We start from the raw sequence: 21,462 nt of genomic DNA, 5'->3' as shown, positions 1-21,462 counted from the left end.
ACGGAATGTAATAGCTTATTAATGAAAAATGAATATAATAAACAAGTATTAGAAGATTATCGGTGACGTCATCCAGATGCCAGCAAATCAATCTGAATAAAAGCCGTATATTGATCAGTATGTGACATTTTATAAGATATTTCAATTAATTTTATTATAACGTATAATTTTAAATTAAGTCACGATAATATTATATACATGTAAGATTACATTTTCATTATAAAAAATATTTAGTACCGCCTCTAAAACAGTGGTACACATTTATATTAAAATTAACGTACATAATAGAAATTTCAAATCTTTGAACCCGATGCGACACGGGTTACCGTTATCCAGTCGCTTTGAAATTTTACATACATTATTTTTTCACCCTCAGAAATCATTTTTGTTGTTACATAGCATATTATAAACAAAAAAAAATCAATCATAAAAAATGTTTACCTTGAATGAATATCTAATAAGAAAATACGTACAACTCTAAAAATCCTCCACGGTATGATACTTCTTAAAACATTCCGGCAGAAGCTACTTTACCTTTCGCGCATTCTCACTTCGTTTCGCTTCGAATTTTATATTTATGTATGAGCTTGGAGTCGAAGAGGTGTTTCAACTGATCTAAATTTTCCACGCATTTTGTAGTCCGGTAATTCGACAATTTGTAAAATTGCTTCTGCTATATTTATACCGTAATCAACATAAGTCTCCCTTTTTCAACTGTGAATAGCTTTATGCATAATGTAGGTATTGAACAGAGCCATATTTGACATGCAAAAGAAAAGTCTTCGGCATCCTTCGATGACTTTTTTCATGATTCGGAAACAGGCAAACAACTGATCTTGATGATCAACTGCACCCATAACCTTGTTATATTCCAGAATACATTTAGGCTTCATTACTTTCTGTAATTCTTTGTTTGATTACTCGACCATCTCTGCAGTTTCGTGTTTCATTGATATCATATACACGTCGCGCTTGTCCTTCCACCTCACAGCTATCAAATTATTGCAACATCTTCATATACATTCTCCTTTCTTCAAAATATGCTTTTGATTGGCGTTTGGCATATTTTTCCTGTTCTTGCGCACTGTCTCGATTACGTTTACCTTTTTCTGGTGTAATTTTTAAAAACAGATTTGGTGAAGAGTACCAGTTATCCAGAGACAAAGTATATTCCTTGTTTATTATAAATGTTGGCAGCTCTATCACAACGTTCTCTAACGCACTATCACTTCGATCAATTTTGTACTGGCCAGTATATATTTTAAATCCGTGACAGAAACCGGTACTTGCCTCGTACAATTTGTAAATTTTTAATACAAATCAGGCTCTTTTGGATGGATTGAATTGTTTGTACGCTAAACGCTCTTTATATTTCATTAAGGATTCGTCTATACTGACATATTCATTGGGTGTGTAAATTTCTTTAAATTTTTCATTCCAAAGGTTGATGATAGCTTTTATCTTTCGAAGTCGGTCATTACTATCAGCAGTTTCATTATCAGAGAAATGTAAAAATCTCGAAATTTGCCGAAATCTCTTAAAAGGCATCGTGTGTCTAAATATTGGCGTTTCTACTACAGCTCTTCTAGTTCAATACAGTTAAATATTTGATTTTTTTCACTTGACCCATCAAAATTCACAGTGCATAATGGGCCTTTATTTCATCTAAGATAACAGGATACCAAGTGTCGTCCACATGCCGTCTTTTCGCTCGTCGTGAATTGTCTGATGTGCGAAGCGATTTGTTTTCATGGTCAGCATTTCCCGAAACTTGTTATCAAATGTAATAAAAAATAGGTCTAACATTGTTGGATTCTCGCTTAAATTATTTAAAATAGACGCTTTTATTCCATGATGTTCAGAATACTTCCAAACTATTGGTGTGTTTTTTACTTTCTGGCAAATCCATGATTGTCGTACCTTTCTCTTCACTACTCCCAACTATAATCATACGCCTTACACGCTTTGTGATTGGCGCAAACACGTTACTATCACTGGATTCGTTATCATTGCTTTTATCTAACACTTTTGTATTTTGCATTTTGTAGGGATTTCTTACATTTTAATAACTAAACTGCTTTGGAACAACAATTATAAGAATCGCGACTAACTCTCGTTAGCGAGCCTGGCTCGTGATATTCATTTTTGATAAGCGATGGTAATATACAACGAATTTGTACAAGAAAACTGTTGTGGAAAAGACCAAGAATCTTTTTTTCAGGTTTAACGTCGCATCGACCTTCATGTCATTAGCGACGGTTTATTGTCCTGTTTCTTGTTTTTATTTCTTGGTAGATGTTGGTTTCCTTTAGGAATTTTACGACGGGTAGTATCTTGTATTTTTGTCTTGATATTTCGTATTTTCTGCATTCGAAAAGGACGTGGTTGGTCGACATAGTTTGGTTGCACGTGTTGCAAAAGGGTGGTTCTGTTCGTTTGATTAATCTTTTTTTAATGTTATTGGAGCAGAGATCTTGAAATTCAAGTCGCTAATTTTATTGGGTTGATATGGCTTTCTTCTGATGTTATAGATAGCGGTCTCTTATTCTCCGTTTTGTTTGTGTTGGATTCTTCTGTCTCTATTTCCATTGTATTTGTCCTGCCTTCTTGATATTCGACAATACGTTGACCGATATGAATATATCATTGATGATTGATACGTTAATGCGGGGGGAGGGGATTTATATTCGGATCGGTTTGGGAACCGTTTTCGTTCGTGTTTGTATTGTTAGGACATTGCTTATAGCTTGATTGATTACAATTGAAGCAGATCTGTTTCTCTGAAGTGGTGAATATTCAGAGACTTGTTATAAACAAGTTTGTAGACTTGTCTTCTTCTGAAACTTAATATGTTTGCAAAATCTGGGTCTGTGATTACTGCTTTCAAGTACAGTGACTCGCATTAATATTCGGACACGATATTATTATAACAATTATTACTCCCTTTTATTATTTATGATAGTATTATTGAATCAATAGTTATCTCATATAATAAAGCACGTCTTATAGTTAGTAGAAACATTAATTTTGTTTATTTATTGCGCATATTCTTTTGTATAATAAGCAAATCTGTTTGTCAGTAGAGGCAAAAATTCTGTGTAGGGTATCGTCAAAATTAATTAAGAATGTGCTTGGAAATTTGTTCAGGACGTCGATATCGACGTATACTTGACGTCTGAAGTTGCACAAATTCAGGGTCAGATGTCTCTGCTCTCAGGTCGGTTATTCTAGAGCAGAGTTTGATGTTATTGGTTCTAAATGCATTTTCAATTACTGAATTTGGGATGATCGATGCTACATTTGACAGCTCGATACGTTGGGTCGGCGATATCATAGGACGGATTTCAATATTTGTGTTGCTGATGGTAATTGATTTAAATATTGCTGTTATGTTGCTGACAGTTTCTTTGTTATCTAGGTATGTGCATACCCTACTGTTTGAAATTCTCGATATGTATTTGATAGATCTGGGGCCTATTATTTTTCTTATGGCTAATGCATAGTCCCTGACGGTAATACCATCTACAGCATGCAGTATTATGGCTTGGTCCTTGGTTGGGGCGTATTCTCGTTTGGCATTTTCGTAGGAGGTGACTGATATAGTTTTGTTGTTAGCTCGGTTTCTTGAACTATTGGGGAGTTGGGAAGGATTCCTGTAGTCAGGATCTCATCCCAGATCTGGTCGCTCGACATTTGTATCATGATACTGTAGGAAATGAATCGGAAAATTTATTATTCTGAGTCGAAGTTTTAAATTGTTTATTTCACAAAGGCTCGGCTCGAATAAACATCGTAATGTATTAAACAATCTTCTTATCGATCGCATCTCACAGCTAACACGATTCATTCTACAGTTCGGCCAATCCTGAACTATAGAATGACCATCCATGGTCACCAAAGAATCACAACTTTATTTCCAAGAGTTAGATCTTAAAAAATATACAATTCATATTACACAAAACGTAAATAAGAAATAATAAAAATAAGTCTTACGGAATGCAACAAATACGCATACAAACACACACAAACTTAAACTTATTCACAATGCGGTATCGTTTTAGTTTTCGAGCAATCTGACACAATGCTTCATTTCAAACTCTGTCAAATTTCGAATCACTTCTTCAGATCTTGTCGATCTACAAGCAAACAGTCTAACGAATTTGGTATAAACCCATCCACTACTGCCAAAACATATATAAAACCTTTTCCACACTTCTCCGTAATGATCCACATGAATTGTCTGAAATGGTAGGTCACCTTTAGGTAAACTATGCAAAAACCTCTCCTGTCTACCACTAATTAGCTAAAATTCAATACATTTCAAACAATTGTTAATATATTGTTTAATCTTTTGTCGCATTTCCGGAAACCAGTATATTTGTCTTATGTCATCGATGACTTTGTCAATACTTACATGCCCCAAATTGTCATGAGCCTAATAATTTATATATATTTATATATATTTATATAATATATATATTGTCATTAGCCTAATAATATTATTTTCTAAACACGCGGGTACGTAAAATAACAATTTATCATTATTAATTTTTCTATTTTCCGATAAACTAACCGTCCCTTAATTCATAATGTTTTTCCTCGCTTGTTTCCAATCTATTTCTTAATCCACGAATCGTATGGTCTTGATATTGTTTAATTGACAATGTCTCTTCTAAAGTATTAGGTTCCAATACTGCGTCAAGATATCTTAGCTCGCAACTCATTTAAGTCGCTCGAACGTCCCGGTGAAATGTCGGGACGCACATTGTTGTTGTTAATCCTGAGCTCCTTAAACCGGTGGAACACGCAAACGTTCGTGAGTAATATCCTATCACTAAGCTTGTTCGACCACGGACCGTAAGTCCACAATGTTGAATCCTTCGGCGATGATGGATCGTGCACGTGATTTCTTCTGCATCCCTGCCTCGATGATGAAATGCTTTCTGACAATGAATATGGGTTTGAGATTTTTCGAGCATTTCTTGCATAATCTTCATTTCGTCGACTCCTGCGTTGCGCATCATTTTTGTTCCTACAGCTTGTTTACTTCTGAAAAAATACAAACATGCAAAATATATAAACATGTGCTAGAAAAGAACGATGTATTGCGTAGCAATTTTTAAAAAATGCGGATCTATCAGGGACGGTGGTGGATTGTTGTTATACTAATTGACCGCGAACTAATTCGTAGCACACGATCCATTTTTTTATTCGATTGGATTTCACACCTCGTACCCAATTCATAATCGATTCGATTTCATCAAAATTCAATTCATGGCCGATATAGGTGTACTCTATTATTATCACTTTTCTTTTACTCATTATATCATTACCAAGTGTATTCAGAGTTAATAGTACATATATTTATTAAAAGGACAACCAATAGTAGTAGTAGTAGTAGTAATAGTTGTAATCTAAAATTGTTGAAAAAGTAACTGTAGCCTCGGACAAAAATTAATTTATACTTTACTTGGGACTGAAGTTCGAAATTATCAGATTTCATTGCGCCGGTTTCTTAAGCGCGCACAGGCGGTAATATAAACTGTAACTTATAAATACACACCGCGATACACACCCATTATCGCCGGTGTCGTTAGAGCACACCAGCGGTAGCATACAATGTAAAACGCGATAAATGACCGTCTTTAATTGGTGGAGAGGATCACATCAAAAAGGTATATACGGGGACGATATTCAGTCGCGGTTTGTTAGTTGAAATTGGGCGATCAGTCGTTCGTGCATAACGTACATATATCTTCTTTAAAATAAAAATTATAATAAAAGTTTTAGTAAAACTTTGTACAGTAAATAAATAATCCAAGCCATAATCCCAATAAAAATAAATAATTAAATAATTAATTTTTAAAAACAAAGTTACAATTTTCTTCCTCTGTCATAATTCTTCGTCATCCTTATTATACAATAAATAATCATCTTTTCAAAAAATTTGTGTTTCCTCCTCCTCTAACATAACCCAGCTTCATCCCTTCCATGTGTTATTCATTTCTGTTCGGGGCTGGAACTATCCCAGAATGGGAGACTGTTAGTCGGAATGGTTGAACCTAAATAAACGATTAAATACATGTAAATACGTCGAGTCTTTATTACAGAATCGCAGACGCGATCAACAAATAAATGGTTTTAAGTATACTTGATGAGAAAAATTCTCGGTCTACGTGGATGGCACAAGGTGGAAAAAAACAATTGGTCCCAAATGGTAGTAGCTACTTTAGCATAAACGAAGTACATATAGGGGAGGGGGAGGATACTGGCCTAATTATTGGCACACGTGTATTGTACTGTGATCAGCGAATTATGCCTCGTATTTGCATGTTACTTGCGCGGTTTTATTCAGTAATTTACGTATGTTAGCCGTGGCGTAATAATACAGAGCTAATAAGTAAGGTAAGAAATGTATTATGCTTGATTACCAATGAACGACTGTTTTATTACTCTTTTATACCTTTTGTCATTGTGGCGTACGTGATCGAATGCATGTACAATTATAACGGCGTACATGATAGCGCAGGTAAAAGGGATCGGATGTCCGAAAGATAGGCTGATCGAATGCGTCTCAGGTGGGCTCGCCTGGCACTCTACCCGAACGAATTTTCCTGCGTCATGAATCGAATTCCCGAATATCATGCATTATGTCGGATGGTCTGCCTAGGAGCCTGTAAAATCCCGGAGTTGGCCTCATTTTCCAGCTTGACCACCGGTCAAAACGGGAACAACGTCAAAGCATTTTTGTTTCATATTTAAAGTGCCTTATCATTTCGTCCACACAAAATTTCACTTTTTTGCATAAATAACAAATGAATCGAACGATTTATTTCATTTCTTCATGTATTACGTCAAAAATACTACCATATTGTGACGTGTATTCATTTTCCATGTATATGAACAAATAGCTGCAAGGCATTCCTGTTTCTTATAAGTTTCTTGATAAACTATTTTTCGCTTGTAGACATTTAAATTACAGACAGGCTGTGGATATTATTTCTCACAAACCAGGTATGTATTGTGAAAGGGATGACTGATATGCTATTTTTGAATCTATTACTTTACGAATGGAATGGAGCCGTTCTTCATTGAATAAGAATTTCATTGGCAGAAGTTGACGTTCCCATTACGACAGTTCTAGGTACTAAGTATTTTTTTACAATAGCAGTTAATGGTTGCTGTATCATATGATTCTAGGTAACTCATATTTAACAGACAGTTATTTTTATATTTTTAGGTCAATAACTCGCAGGGTACCTTATCACTTTAACAGCTATCCTAACAGCTACCTGCGATGAATGCTCAGTCAAGTGTTTCAGTGCATTGTATAATAATTAAATGTAGAGCTCGAAATGTCGACTAAAAAGTCGCTTACATGTTAAGTGGCCGCGACATTTTGAAGTCGGAAACGATTGTCCTCGTTACTGCAACATGGCTACTTTGGGGTACTGCCGATCTTACGATAATTTCTTATGTTTATTCTCAATTGATCTAATATATTCAAGATATATAACAGAATGCTTCAGGAAACATAGTGTCACAGAACGAAAACCATTTTATTTGACTAGTTCCCTTCACCTGTAATTTTCACAACCGAATCAAAAGTTTAACATCCTAAGATTTATGAAATGCGGAAACTACCTTCTTAAATTTCTAATAATGGTTTGACGTCATTTTGCCCTATGAATCAGGTTGCAAGTAAAGACGAAAAAGATACAAAAATCATGCTTTCCAAAACAAAAGAATAAACTATTATATCTATAAAACTCGACAAAATTACAGAAAAATAATAAATAATCCACTGCCTAGATACATTTACGTCTTGTTTTAAGTTTTCATGTCTTTTTTTATGCGTGCGTTGTGATTACAGAGCCCTCTTATGACAAACTGCGTATTGCATTTAACGTTAATTTCTTGGTCTGTGAAATGTATGGACACTGCACGTAATTTTCTTTCCTTTTTTAAAATAATATTGCAAGTACTGAAACATGTATAATAAGTTATGATACCTAAAGCTCATACAATTTTCGAAGTTTAGTATTTACCTAGAACTGATTACATCAAATTAGATCTAATTAGATCAGTGCACAGAAATCGACACACGGTAACTAGATGAGTGATCAGAAATTGGCACATGGTAATTAGAAAAGGCTCAGTTACTGACACATAGTAATTATCTTTTCATTTTTTAAGAGCGCAGTAATTCGATCGAAAACTGATTTTTATATTAGATTTTGTTAATTATTTTGTGTTCTTTATATATTTCGGTTATCATAAAATTTGTGTATGTATATTATATAATAGACATCAATGTTAGAGGTGTGCGAGTACGGATCAGGACGGGATCTTGAAACTTTCGAGTTTTCCGGAAATGTTTAGGACTTCTTAAAATACTGGGAGAGCGTCTTTTTTTTAATACGGTCCTAGTTAAAAATTTTTGATTTCCATTGTTGCAGTTTATTTTGCAAAATTTTATATTTTTTATCAAACCAGAAAAGTAAGATATGTATAGTTTGATTTAAAATTCTCTACGTATGACAGTATGTAATAGCTTGGTTCTCTCGATTGCAACGATATTTCCAATTGTTGAAAACATCTTTTCGCTAGTCAATTTTGTACTAGGTACGGCGATGTGTCGTTTTGTAATAATTGATAGCATAGGAAATCGAATGTTTTCAGGAATCTTGAATATTGTCGTCCCGATCTCGTCCCGACCCGATACACATCTTCTCATCCCGTTCCAAGCATCGGGTTTCGGGAAATCCCGAGTTCACGCACACCACTAATCAACATATATTTTAAATATTTTAAGAATTGCGATAAGGGTTAAGAAAACCATTTAATTTGTCGAAAACTTAGGACGACACTTTAATGAACACTGTTGCGCACGGCACAAAATAACCGCCGGAAGTCGTGAGGAGACGACAACGATTTATTTGTTGGACTCCGCAGTCCTCGTTTACAATTCTTGGAGCACGGCTCCGTTCGACGTATAAATTGCAGCACGGCTACGAATTTGTTACGAAGTGAAGCACGGCTTCACTGAGACTATGAAATGGAAGCACGGCTTCGTATGGGCGCATGGGCGCTGAATAATACTGGTCTATAAGCGATAACGTTGTCTACCAAAAATCCCCCGTTATCAAATTTGCGGCAGTATATATAGACACCTGGCCGATGTTCAAGGAGAAGCATCGTCAGGCGTCGAAGGCCGGGTCATTGCCTCCTAAGGCAAAACGCCGCGTGTTTACAACGGCCGAGGCGAGCGTTTGACGGTCGGGCCAACGCACGTCGATCGTGTTATTGTCTTGCCGCCTCGCCGTTTATTCGACAAAAACGGCGAGACGGCGTACATCGTATGTCGAACGTGCGTTGACCCGCGGTCCGCGATTCGACCGGAACAAACACAGTAAATAACCCACTTACCCTAGTAAATAAATATAGAAAAGAAAGAATATTGCACCGAGTGGCAGACCAAAAATATTAACAGTACAAAAACATGAAATTCTTAGGATTATTAAAAAGAAGCCAGATATAAGTGCGTCTGAGATTGTATCAAAAGTCCAGGAACGAAATAAAAATCAAATGCATACAAGAACGATTCAGATTACATTGGGCAGAATTTAAAAGCAAAATTGTGAGGAAGCAACCGTACATCAGTGAAGTGAATAAAACAAAGAGAGTGGAATTTGCGAAGCAAATCTCTCTCTGAGTCGGAGAATTAGTGTTTATAGACGAAATAATGGGTAAACACTTGAATTTTGACATATGAAAGGAAAATTAGCAAAAAAGTGCGGGTTAATTAGGAATGGGAATGACATACTATTTTTAATGGGATAACGATTCGAAACTAGCGGCTGATATGGTACGTCAATGACTTTTATGTAATACTATATGACTCCTATCGAGATCCATCCATGTAAATCGGGGATTGAAATTATCGAGCATGCAGCATTGTTAGTAGGCGTAGCCTCGCGCTACACTTGCGTCTACTTGAACATACTCGAACGACAGTGCTCGACAAGACATTCTGCAAGTCAGACGTTTGTTTCATGTCACCACACTCCTATATATGTATTTGTTGTTTGTAAGGAATTTATATGTTACGACCAACCTGTTCACGAAAAAGGCTACGCAAGGAGTGAGGACAAGCGACGCATGTGCGAGAGTCCCGCACAGCGACGTGGCGCGTCTAGCGGGTGAAAGAGTTATAATGTTCAAAATTATAACGTTCACGCGGTGGACACGCCACACCGCTGTGCGGGACTCTCTTTCTTCGTCACGACCTTTACAGCGTAATTGTATAGCTTTGGAAGTTGTGTTGAGAAAGTTGAGGAACCAACCTACAGTGGATTTTCCTTAGTTGGAAAAGTACTTGAGCGATTTATGGAATGCTTTTTAGAAATTGCGGTCTTTTGCGGACAATTCATCAAATCCTTATCGGTTAAGGATAAGGATCTGGCGAACATTTGAATTTCTCAAGGAATTATAATTACAAAGTAATTCAATTACAATGTAATTCGATATTGAGATCGCCATTTAATTAAAATACAAGGTGATTTGTAATTCAATAGGAGTATAATTACAAAATACTAAGTATTTCAATTACATTAACTACGAATTACAATGTACTTAATAAATAAATTAAAATATTATTAATAACTACGACGTAATTATTATTTATTGGACACGGTATACCGCATGAATAATAAATACTTAACCATTAAATGATAATTAATAAGTAACAATTGAAATCGTATTCGTAATTAATAAACAAATTTTATTATTTCAAATAATTAATAAGTAATTGTTTTCTCTTTCATTTAAACTTTCAAACAACAAATAATTATACATACATATATATTATATTGTGTATTTCAATTACACTCGTGATTAAAATAATTCGTAATTGAATCAACATTCGAACAATCAACATTCTAAATACATTCGAGACCAATCATTCCCACGTTATCGCGACTGTTGCGCACGGCACAAAATTAAAGCGCCGGAATTCGGGAGGAGACGACACGCGATTTATTTGATTTGGACTCCACAGTCCTTTGGTTTACAAGCTTTTGGAGCACGGCTCCGTTTGGCGTATGCAGTGTAGCACGGCTACGACAGAAGTATAAAAACTGAAGCACGGCTTCGTATCGGCGCAAGGGGCGCTAAATCAAACTTGACTGTTCGCTATATCGATATCTTGGAGAATTTTCGTTATCACATTTGCGGCAGTATATATAGACACCTGGCCGATGCTCAAGGTGACGCATCGTCAGGTGCCGAAGGCCGGTCATTGCCTCCTAAGGCAAAAACGCTGCATGTATACATTAGGCCGAGGCGAGCGTTTGACGGTCGGGCCAACGCACGTCGATCGTGTTATTGTCTTGCCGCCTCGCCGTTTATTCGACAAAAACGGCGAGACGGCGTACATCGAAAGTCGAGCGTGCGTTGACCCGCGGTCCGCGATTCGGCCGAAACAGCGACTGTGAACACTCTCCACTCATACAGGATTGTATACGACTATCTTGAAATGTGATTGGTTTCTTGAAAATTCGTTCAATTCCTTCTTGAGTGGTACCACTTATTACGCTTGCATAGGTCATTTTGCTTAGAACACGTAATTTTTGTTTGGTGTGGTTATGGCATGGTAGTTCTAGGTAGTTTCTCACTTACTACTGAGGGGAGTTGGGGGCTCCCCTTGGCATGCCGAAAAAATTCATAGTCGAACGAGTCACATGGATCGTAATCTAATCCAGGCTTGAATATGGGACAATAGGTACAAAATACATAATGCAAAGATAAAACATCCTTCTTTTTGTTTATTTTTAAATAAAATTTGCATAAATATGTTTGTAAGATTTTTCTGATTAAAATAAGAACAAACATAATATGTATAAATCGGCACATCTCAATACTAATTTTTTAACCTAAAATTTGTTAACTTCTTAACAACAGATTGCTAACCTCAAAATATGTAATTAAATATAATTATTTAAAACAGTTTCAAAGTTTTGTTTATATTTACCAACTGATGAACGATGGCATTTTAAAATTTTGAAAAAGATTTGATCCATTTTGAATAACAGGTCACATGTTACAGAATTTTTTCAGATTTTTCGATCGTAAAATATGGTTACCAAAAATAAAGAACGAAAAAACAAATCGGAAAGTTGCAAATTTTTCGGAAATGACAAATCTTGTCTTCGCCATTTCAATTCTATCGGAGGATATTGTCAAAAGCAGCAATCTCTGATGTTGTCAGCAATCTTTGCCAGACTTTTTGTGGGGGTGAAACAATGTTATAAAAAATAAAAACCAAACTTTCGACATTTTCTTCATACTTAACTTCGTTAAGTATGATATTGTCCACTTAATAAGTATATTATGCAGTATTAAACGGTTTTACATTTAAAGAAACGATTATTTAACTAGGAACACGAAATTCAAGATATAAAACTATGATATGCGTGATATACAAAATCTTCGTTATGATTACAACGTCGTTGGTTGATGGTGCGAGCGAGATACGAATCTTTTGAACGCTGTGCGAGTGTCATGGGACACAACACAAATTAACACAACACTAGAAAACGATACTTATATGGTACGCGTACGCTAATAAGTTCGACGAAGTTAACGCAACGAGCTTCTGGGTGAAAATGAGTATCTTTATTTAGTTTCCTAGGGCTTTTATACAGGGGTTTGGGTGCAAAGGTCGGAAGCTGAGTCAAGGGGATGAGATGTGGTCGTCTGAAGTTCGGAGTCATAGGTGAGTCAGGTTATACGATGTTGTTGTTCACAAGTTATCGGATGAGTCAGAGGGATATGATGTAGCCGTTCGGAGATTGGATGTTGAAGTCCTCGTTTCACACGAGCGCCGATGAGGCTAATTTTTTTCATAAGTATTGCTCTTTCTCAATTTTTTCCAAAATTAAGTTCTTAATGTTTTAAATATATTTCGGATAAAGATATAGGCAAAACTAATTTTTGAGCATTTTTTATTCCATCGTTTATCCGAATGTATATGCTTCGGTTCATAGGTACCGAACAATTCTATCAGAAGCATATACTATAATATTTCTTTCGTCCTTTCCTAATTCGATGAGATCTCGATGTTGCAGGTCATCCTTGTCCTGCTCGCCTCTAGCGTACACATGTTCGTATCTATTGTCTCGAGTCGTCTGTTAATCATTCCTCTGACGGCTTGATTCTTATCGTCGGAGACTCTAAACGAGAAAGCCACTTGAGGGTGCCATAAGATAGTATTCCCTGTAATTGCTGTCAAGGATGGGAGAACTGTCCTGAAACTATGCTGCAGCACGCATTTTTTTACCATTGCTATCGTAAACAAGAATTTCGAAGCATTGCACAGCATATCTCGACGTATTTTGTTTCTTTTTCATGAAACCATTTTTAAATAAACCTAGACCTAGACCCTTTCTGATACATTACAGAATTTTGTCTACTTCTTCTTTGTTGAAAATTGTGGTCCAAAATAATGAGGAAGCAAAATAATTGATGTTTCTTTTTCACAGGAATAGAGAGAAGACTGTTCCTCAACAACATGATCTATTGCAATCAATGTTCCAAATTTTTCAGATTTTCTAGTAGGGTTTGATCGTATATTTGTTAGTCTACTTGGAATAAATGATATTAACGAAACTAAGGGAATCGTGAAAATAATATAAAATTTCGAGTTACTGCAGTAGCTGTGCAATGTAATTTAAGTTATAATTTTTTCCATAATTTAAATATTTAATCTTTTTAACTTACTTCTAATAAACGAATTTTATATTATGTCTGACAATGCATTATTTTTTTATGCAATATTAATCGATCTCGTAGTAATATGACTGAAACTTTTGGATCGGTTAAATATATGTACTACTCGATTAAAAACATCTAGCATTTTACATTTTCGACTATTTCATTATAAATACTGTACGATATTTTTGCAGTATAATTTATGCTGAAATTCATTTGCATCTTGTAATTGCGAAACAAATGACAACCTAGCAGAGTTGTACATTATTTAGATAATAAATTATAGAAACGTTACGAACAAAAGATACTTCTTCATCTTTATGCAATATTGTGGAGGGTCCTAATAAAATAAGTATCTTTATTCGATGTGTTTGAAATAAATAAATTTATTAGTCGAGAATTTGTCCGACAAATAAAAATACCACTTAATTATCAACACGTAACTACATTGTTCCAGAACAAAAACAAATCAATATTCATAGAATCGTTTTTCAAATAAAGATAGGAAAGTGTCGAATATGTGGATGCTTGGTCTCAAGTCTCCGATTATGCTCTCTAGTTTTCATTTCGGGATAGTACAGTATCTAACAAAAAGATAGCATACTTTAAAACTAATGTAATTTTCATTTATGTAACATTACAACTAAAATACTGTTTCTATATAAATTTGCAAAATACCACTATAAACATACACAAATGAAATAAAATTGCATTTCGCAAGTGTAAACAATTTTATTTAAAAAAAGAGAATTTTTATGGAAATACAGTCGGACAAAATGTTAGCACACTTAACTAAAAATTATGTATGTCAATAAATCAAGCAATAATATTGAATGCCTAATGTTTTGTGGCTTCATCTTTCCACTTATTAACAGTCGTCATTATCTACGAAGTTTCTTTATTAGTTTTTTGTTCTAATTGTTTCTTATCATCTTAAATACATTTTTATCATTCGGCAATCTTTTGAAATTATCTGTCATTTGCATAATGCATGGTTATGATTTTCGCAACAATTTTCAACGATATGATCTTGCTGATTAATCCTCGAGAAAAAAAATCGCGGCATCACCCTGTTGAAAAATATGTACAGGGTATTCCTGAAACGATATACAAGCGGTTACCGGATTATTCTTCATAAAAAAGGAATGAAAAAGATATAGAGTGACTTCTTTTTTTTTAGGATTTCGTTTTTGAGAAAACCAGGTTTTAAACCTTGCTTTGTACATATGCTTTTCCGGCTATAAGCGATGTACAGCGCTTAGCAAATTTTCAATCTCGATTTTCTCGAAAACTAAATCCTAAACAAAAAAATATTATTTTACACTTTTTTCATGTTTTTTTTTATTTGGAATTACATGGAGTCGCAACATAATTCTTAGTGAAATATGCCATCATTATTTTCCACCGTATTTCCATAAAAATTCTTTTTTTCTAAGTAAAATTGTTTAAACTGGCGTAACGTAATTTTATTTTATTTGTGTATGTTCATAACAGTAATTTACAAATCTATATAGTATTAGAATCTCGGTTATTACCTTAAATAAATCTAAATTACGTTAATTTTAAAGTGTGCTATCTATTCGTCCGGCACTGTAGCTCGTTGAGTTTCTTCTTCTTTGAGCTTCTTCACATGTCGCGAAGTAAAGATATTTTTCTACCAGAAAGTATCAGTGCACATTTCTTTTTACATCCATTTCCAATACATATATTTTTTATTCAAAGCGTATTTATTCGTGGCGTTGAATATAATTTTCATCTTTTATCTTTATCTTTATATGAAGGCTACGAATAGATTTGCGGATAACTTTTGCCAGAATTTTGAAGATTCAAACTTTTACATTCTTGAATATACCTTCATAAAGCAGAGATTGAAAACAATTATGACATCGGTTTCAGTTCGTGAAAGAATTATGGAGAATCCAAAAATTCTCATCAAACAGTTTCCATTGTTTAATGATGGAAATAAACAAAAAGCAATACCGCGTATCCAATTAAATAATGATATTTTATTCGAAGTATGCACACGTGCTATTTTATGTCCTTTATATCCGTTTATGTAACTGCGACAGGCTGACTAAAACGCGTTGTTTGACCCATCAATTGAAACAAAAAACTCAATGCACACAAAATAACTGCCGAGTAGCGACGATGTCTTCGAGCACCAAGGAGAAATGTGATAGTTGAATGCCGATATTTAAAATCGATATTATGTATATAGGTCCATAACTGTTAATTTTCAGTTCTGTATGATAGCTAGATAGGATTAGTATGTCACTTACTGTGCCCATTAAAGTGGCGTCTGAAGTTTTCGATAAATTATATGGTTTTCTATGTTGATGTCTTTTATGTTGTTGATGTCATATATGTTGATGTCTTTTACATAACTACTAATTTTATTATAATTGAAATATATAAGGAACATAAAATATTTAACAAAATATAAATAGTAGTTTTCGATCGAGTTACTGTGCCTTGTAAGAATGAAAAGTTTACTACTGCGTGCTATTTGAGCCGTTCAGTGCATACATCGATTAACTCCACTTTTTGAAAAATCTTAAATTTATGTGTCAAAGCACTTGCTATAGTCATAACTTTTTATATTTATAATAACTTCCCTGAATAATAAAAATTAACACCATTAAACGGCAACATTTTTTTGGCCATTGAAAAATAAGTAATTTATTTCAGAAGTCATTTTGATTAACTCCATACCCTAATGTAATCGTTGCTTTATTGTCATGCATCAACGCTTTGTTTTAAACAGCCGAAGATGCTTTCCCCCCTCTCAATAATATTGGTAATAAAATCGCATCGACAAACAGATTAAAAAAAAGCGCAACGCAAACGGTAGTTAGTATAACAGTGATCTCGCACGCTGAATGTTACTGTCTACTTCACCATTATTGCACGGCCTACATATTTTCTTGGTCTTTTCATCATTACTCCCAGATTGTTTTTAAAGAAATAAATATTATACCGTTATAACCAAGATGAGTGAGACTACTAACAACGTGGATGACGAAAACAGTGATGGTTCTTCAATACGATTTATTAACAGAAAGTGTGGTTCAAGAAGACGTTTATCGTTTTCCTCGGATTCATCTGATTGCAACAGCACAAATTTCGCAACAAACACGTTGATTGGGAGGAAAAGAAGTTGTAATCCTGATAAATGGACACGAAATTTACAAAAGCATAACAGAACAAAAGGTTTGGCATATAGGAATAGGGGAGGAAATTTAATACCTGCAAAAACATTTGTCGATATAAAATGCAGATGCCGCCAAAAGTGCAACCAAAAAATTTTTTCAAATGAGAGAGAGACTGCCATGAAGGCATTTTATAGTTTACATAGTCAGCTTGACCAAAATATTTTCTTAAGAGGTTGTATTAAAGTCAACGAAATAAAAAGAAGGCGCCCCACGAATGAAACTAAAGAACGAAGATCACATTCTTTTACATATTACTTTCGAAAAGACACACGTGATATTCCCGTTTGCAAACAATATTTTAGAGACACTTATCAGGTGAGCGATGGGCGGATATACAAATGTTGTCCTAAAGAACAAGTTACATCTTTGGTTAATCTGCGCAAAGGCCATGTTGCAAGCAATAAAATAGATGACACAAGTGTTATAAAACATATAAAGTTATTTCCAGCCTACCGTAGTCACTACACTAGAGCTCATAATCCAAGACGACAATATTTAGATCCTGACTTAAATATTAAGAAGATGTGTGAACTATACGTCACAGAATGTGAAAAGGAAAATGTAATACCAGTGAAAGAAAAGTATTACTATAATGTGTTCTCTACAAAATTTAATTTACATTTTAAACAACCATCAAAGGATACGTGTCAAAATTGTGATGCTTTGCAAATAAAAATTCAATCCTCAGACGGTGAGGGAAAGAAGATGGCAGAAATTGAAAAGGAAACTCACTTAGAAGAGGCTGAACGGGCTCGCAGTCAAATGGCTGCCGACCGAATGGCAACATCAGAAAATGTTTTCTTATTTTCTTTCGACTTGGAAGAAGCTTTGGCCTTTCCCAAGCTGACCGCATCCGTAGCTTATTATAAGCGTAATTTATATGTTTATAATTTCGGATGTCATGAATTCAGTAAAAATATAAGCCACATGTTTGTTTGGCCAGAAACTGAAGGATCTCGTGGGTCTCAAGAAATTTCATCTTGTCTAATAAAGTACATAAAGACTTACGCTACAAACTTTGAAAAAATAATAACATATTCGGATTCGTGTACCGGGCAAAACAGAAATATTAAAACTGTCTTAAGTTTATTGAAACTTGTTCAGAGTATGGAAATAAGAGCTGAGTCAATTGAAATGAAATTTTTGGTAAGTGGGCACAGCTATTTGCCTAATGACTCAGATTTTGCCATTATTGAGTCACGTGCGAAAAAAAATCAAAACATTTTTTCACCAGATGATTGGTACAATATAATCAAAACATGTAAAAAGAAAGCTCCATTTCATCTAATTCAAATGACCCACCAAGATATTTTTTCAACAAAACCTTTAGAACAATCACTCATTAACAGAAAAGTAACCGTCACAGGCTTTCCAGTAAATTGGCTTAAAATACGCTGGATAAAATTAGAAAGGTCCAAACCCCATCTCATACAATTCAAATGTGATTATAATGAAGATACAGAATTTAAAGCCATTAATTTAAGAAAATCTGTATCAGGTAGACCGCAAAAGTTTGAAAAATATATATCAGCCTTTATTATATCCTAAAGGCAGAACTGTGACAAGGGAAAAATGGAGAGACATGATGGACCTGCTAAAATACATTCCTCCTGTTGAACATGATTACTATAAAAACTTGACAACAAATCGAAATGACGAATCCTCACATCCAGCTGATGAAGAAGACATTATTTATAATATTTCTGATGAATTAATTACAAATAATATAATATAACAGAACTGTGAACATTCATTTTTATGCAAAAGCTGTAATAAAAATATATAATAACTGACTTTTTCTGTAATAAAAAACTTAAAAATTTAAAGACTGAATTTAACTTTACTACTTTTTTTCAGTTGCCAAATTGATTAACTCCACCAGTCACATAAAAGCTGTAACATTACTGACGATTATTTTTTGTGGCTATTCTTTCTTATTAATTTTATACAGCGTCAGATGAAAGCTATATCTGTATTTATGCATTCTACATTATATGTGTGAATCTATATTATAACAGGAATTTTAGAAAACAATGTACATCGTTTCATCGCGTTTCTCAACTTTTTCTTTTATGGAGTTAAGCGATGTGTGCACTGAACGGCTCATTTACTGAGCCTTTTCTAGTTATCATCTGCACACTCATCTAATTACTATGTGTCAATCTCTGTGCACTGACCTAATCACTATAAAGAGTGATAGGTAAATACTAAACTTCGAAAATTGTATGAGCTTTGGGTACCATAATTTATTACACATGTTCAGTACAATCACGTATAGCGTATACACATTTCACGGACAAAAAAAGTAATCTTAAATGTAACACGTAGTTTCCTATAAGAGGGCTCAGTCTAGACTGTTTTTCTGCAATTTGGTAGAGTTTTTTGAATATAATAATTTATTTTTTTGTTTTGTGGAAAGCATGATTTTTGTATTTTTTTTATCTTTATTTGCAAAGTGATTCGTAAATCTTTTAACAAAATCAGGAAAGAAGGAAATTCTGCGGCTGGAAGAAAAAACACTGCATGTCACATGTTTTCACTTTCGAGATGTTTGTCCTTTAAAGTTCTGGCCACCAATTCCTTTCTTGGTTTTCCATTTATTGAGCTTATCGTATTTGCATAAACTAAATTTCTTGAAATTGTAACATGTTGCGGATTCTCTACAGTCACTAAATTATGCCGCGAGATCTAGGACGCTCGGAGCGTGGGCTGAGTCGAATGGTGCCGGCCCTGAGCAACGGCGAGTGCGCGTAGGGTTTGTGCGTCGTGCCGAGCCGTGAGTCTGGGGAGTGGGGAATGCCTCGTTTCTGGCTGAAGAAGCGATCTGCCGAGAACGAGGATCTTTGTCGCGTAGACCGTAGCGTTGGGTGTTTGGAAGAAATAAGTATAACTGTGACAATTCGAGCCGAGATTAATTCATATGAAATGAAGGAAGATAGCCGCTAAAGACCATAGGGCAGCAGGCGAAATAATAAAGGACAGTGCTGGCAACAACTGGCAGCGACCGTTCCAAAGATATGTCAAGACTAGTGACCGGCCAGAAGCCGCATTCGTAACTGGGAATTTCTGATCGGTTTTTCGGTAAGTCTCATTATCAGTACGAATTTCTTCATTTACATTTCGATGGCTCGGACACCTTCTCTCGGCTGGGCTAATTATTCGCCAGTGCGAATTATTACACGCCACGTGCGTTACGCATATGGCGTCTCGAGAAAGCTTGTGAAACTGGAAGCACGTGTCTTCCACGTGGGCAATCGGTTCTTGCGGATATATGGCGTCGCGGCCATATTTATTTATATTAATATTCGGACAACTTTTAAAACGCCATAACTTGCTTAGAACTGGACTGAACAACTTGAATTTTGTTATTGCTTAGAATGATTAAAGAAAATAATATATGACGAAATATATATAACGAAGATTTAAGAAATGCATTTCATAGATCTCGGTAATTTATATGCATGTTGAAAATTTCAGTGGAATCGGTTGACTTTGGTATAAGCGGTAAACAGTTAAAGATCGCAAAAATCGCAGTTTTGTCCTGATTTTTAATATTTCTGTCCAATAATTGTGAGAAAGTTGCTGTTTTAAAATTTGTTTAATGCTCGTAACTATGATCTTGCGTTAACTGATTTCGATGAAATTTTCGGCATGCATGTAACTTATCGAGATCTACAATACGTATTTTTTTTAATTTTCGTTATAGGCATAGAAAAGTTAAAAAACGAGAGTTTTTCAGTTTGTAACTGGTAGGTTTATTTTAAGTGCTCACCTTTTCCCACCTCTTTATACACTACGTTCCACTCTCTTTTCTTACGATGTTCCTAATATATTTTCTTTGCAATATGTAAGCTTATTTTCTAATAAAATGTCGCTTTATGGGCATGTCTTGTATTTATTTCTTTATTTCTAGATATCTGAAACTGTTTCTTAAGTTGTTTAACGTAAGTATTATATAACATACTGTATAGCGTACCTGATTATACATTCACTTCAGATTGATCCTCTATAACTTGAGATATTATTTTATTGTCGTTAAGAATATGAAATCCTTTATCATTTCCATCATTTTTAATCACATTTTCTACATCGCACTCTATGCAGTGTGAAATGCACCTTGCAACATTATATATATAACTTTGTGATTACGGTTTGTTCGCTATCTGATCTTTCATGCAAAGATGAATTACTTTCACCAACTTTTAGAAGCTGTTATTCATTTTTATTCCTCTATTCGTGTTTGCTGCATCATCTTCTTTGCATTTTAATATGTTATCTTTATAATTTTTTTATGATATATACAGTAAATCTACCAATGTTATATTTACGAGACAAGAAATTAATTGTTTCTGAAGCGTCTATTAATTTCAAATTTTTCTTCAATACAAAGCACCACTCTTTTTCTCTTTTCGTTTGATTTGTGTGAAGACGTAATGAGAATATAGTTTCTGGACGAATCACATACATACAAGTAACTGAA

At 34.6% G+C, this 21,462-nt stretch overlaps 1 protein-coding gene across 12 annotated transcripts in view; it reads left to right on the top strand.

The window, feature by feature from the left end:
* The first annotated feature begins 19,749 nt into the window (after window positions 1-19,749).
* Window positions 19,750-21,462, top strand: part of LOC143261095 (uncharacterized) — a 36,290-nt gene continuing 34,577 nt past the window's right edge. For all 12 annotated transcript variants that reach the window (XM_076527650.1, XM_076527649.1, XM_076527655.1 and 9 more), the window contains exon 1: window positions 19,750-20,063. The gene's annotated coding sequence lies outside the window, so the exon portion shown is untranslated. The remainder of the gene's footprint in view (window positions 20,064-21,462) is intronic.

This window comes from Megalopta genalis, unplaced genomic scaffold, assembly GCF_051020955.1.
Source record: "Megalopta genalis isolate 19385.01 unplaced genomic scaffold, iyMegGena1_principal scaffold0034, whole genome shotgun sequence".
NCBI lineage: Eukaryota > Metazoa > Arthropoda > Insecta > Hymenoptera > Halictidae > Megalopta > Megalopta genalis.
The sequence above is the reverse complement of the archived record's forward strand: the minus strand, read 5'-3'. Positions and strand labels throughout refer to the sequence as shown.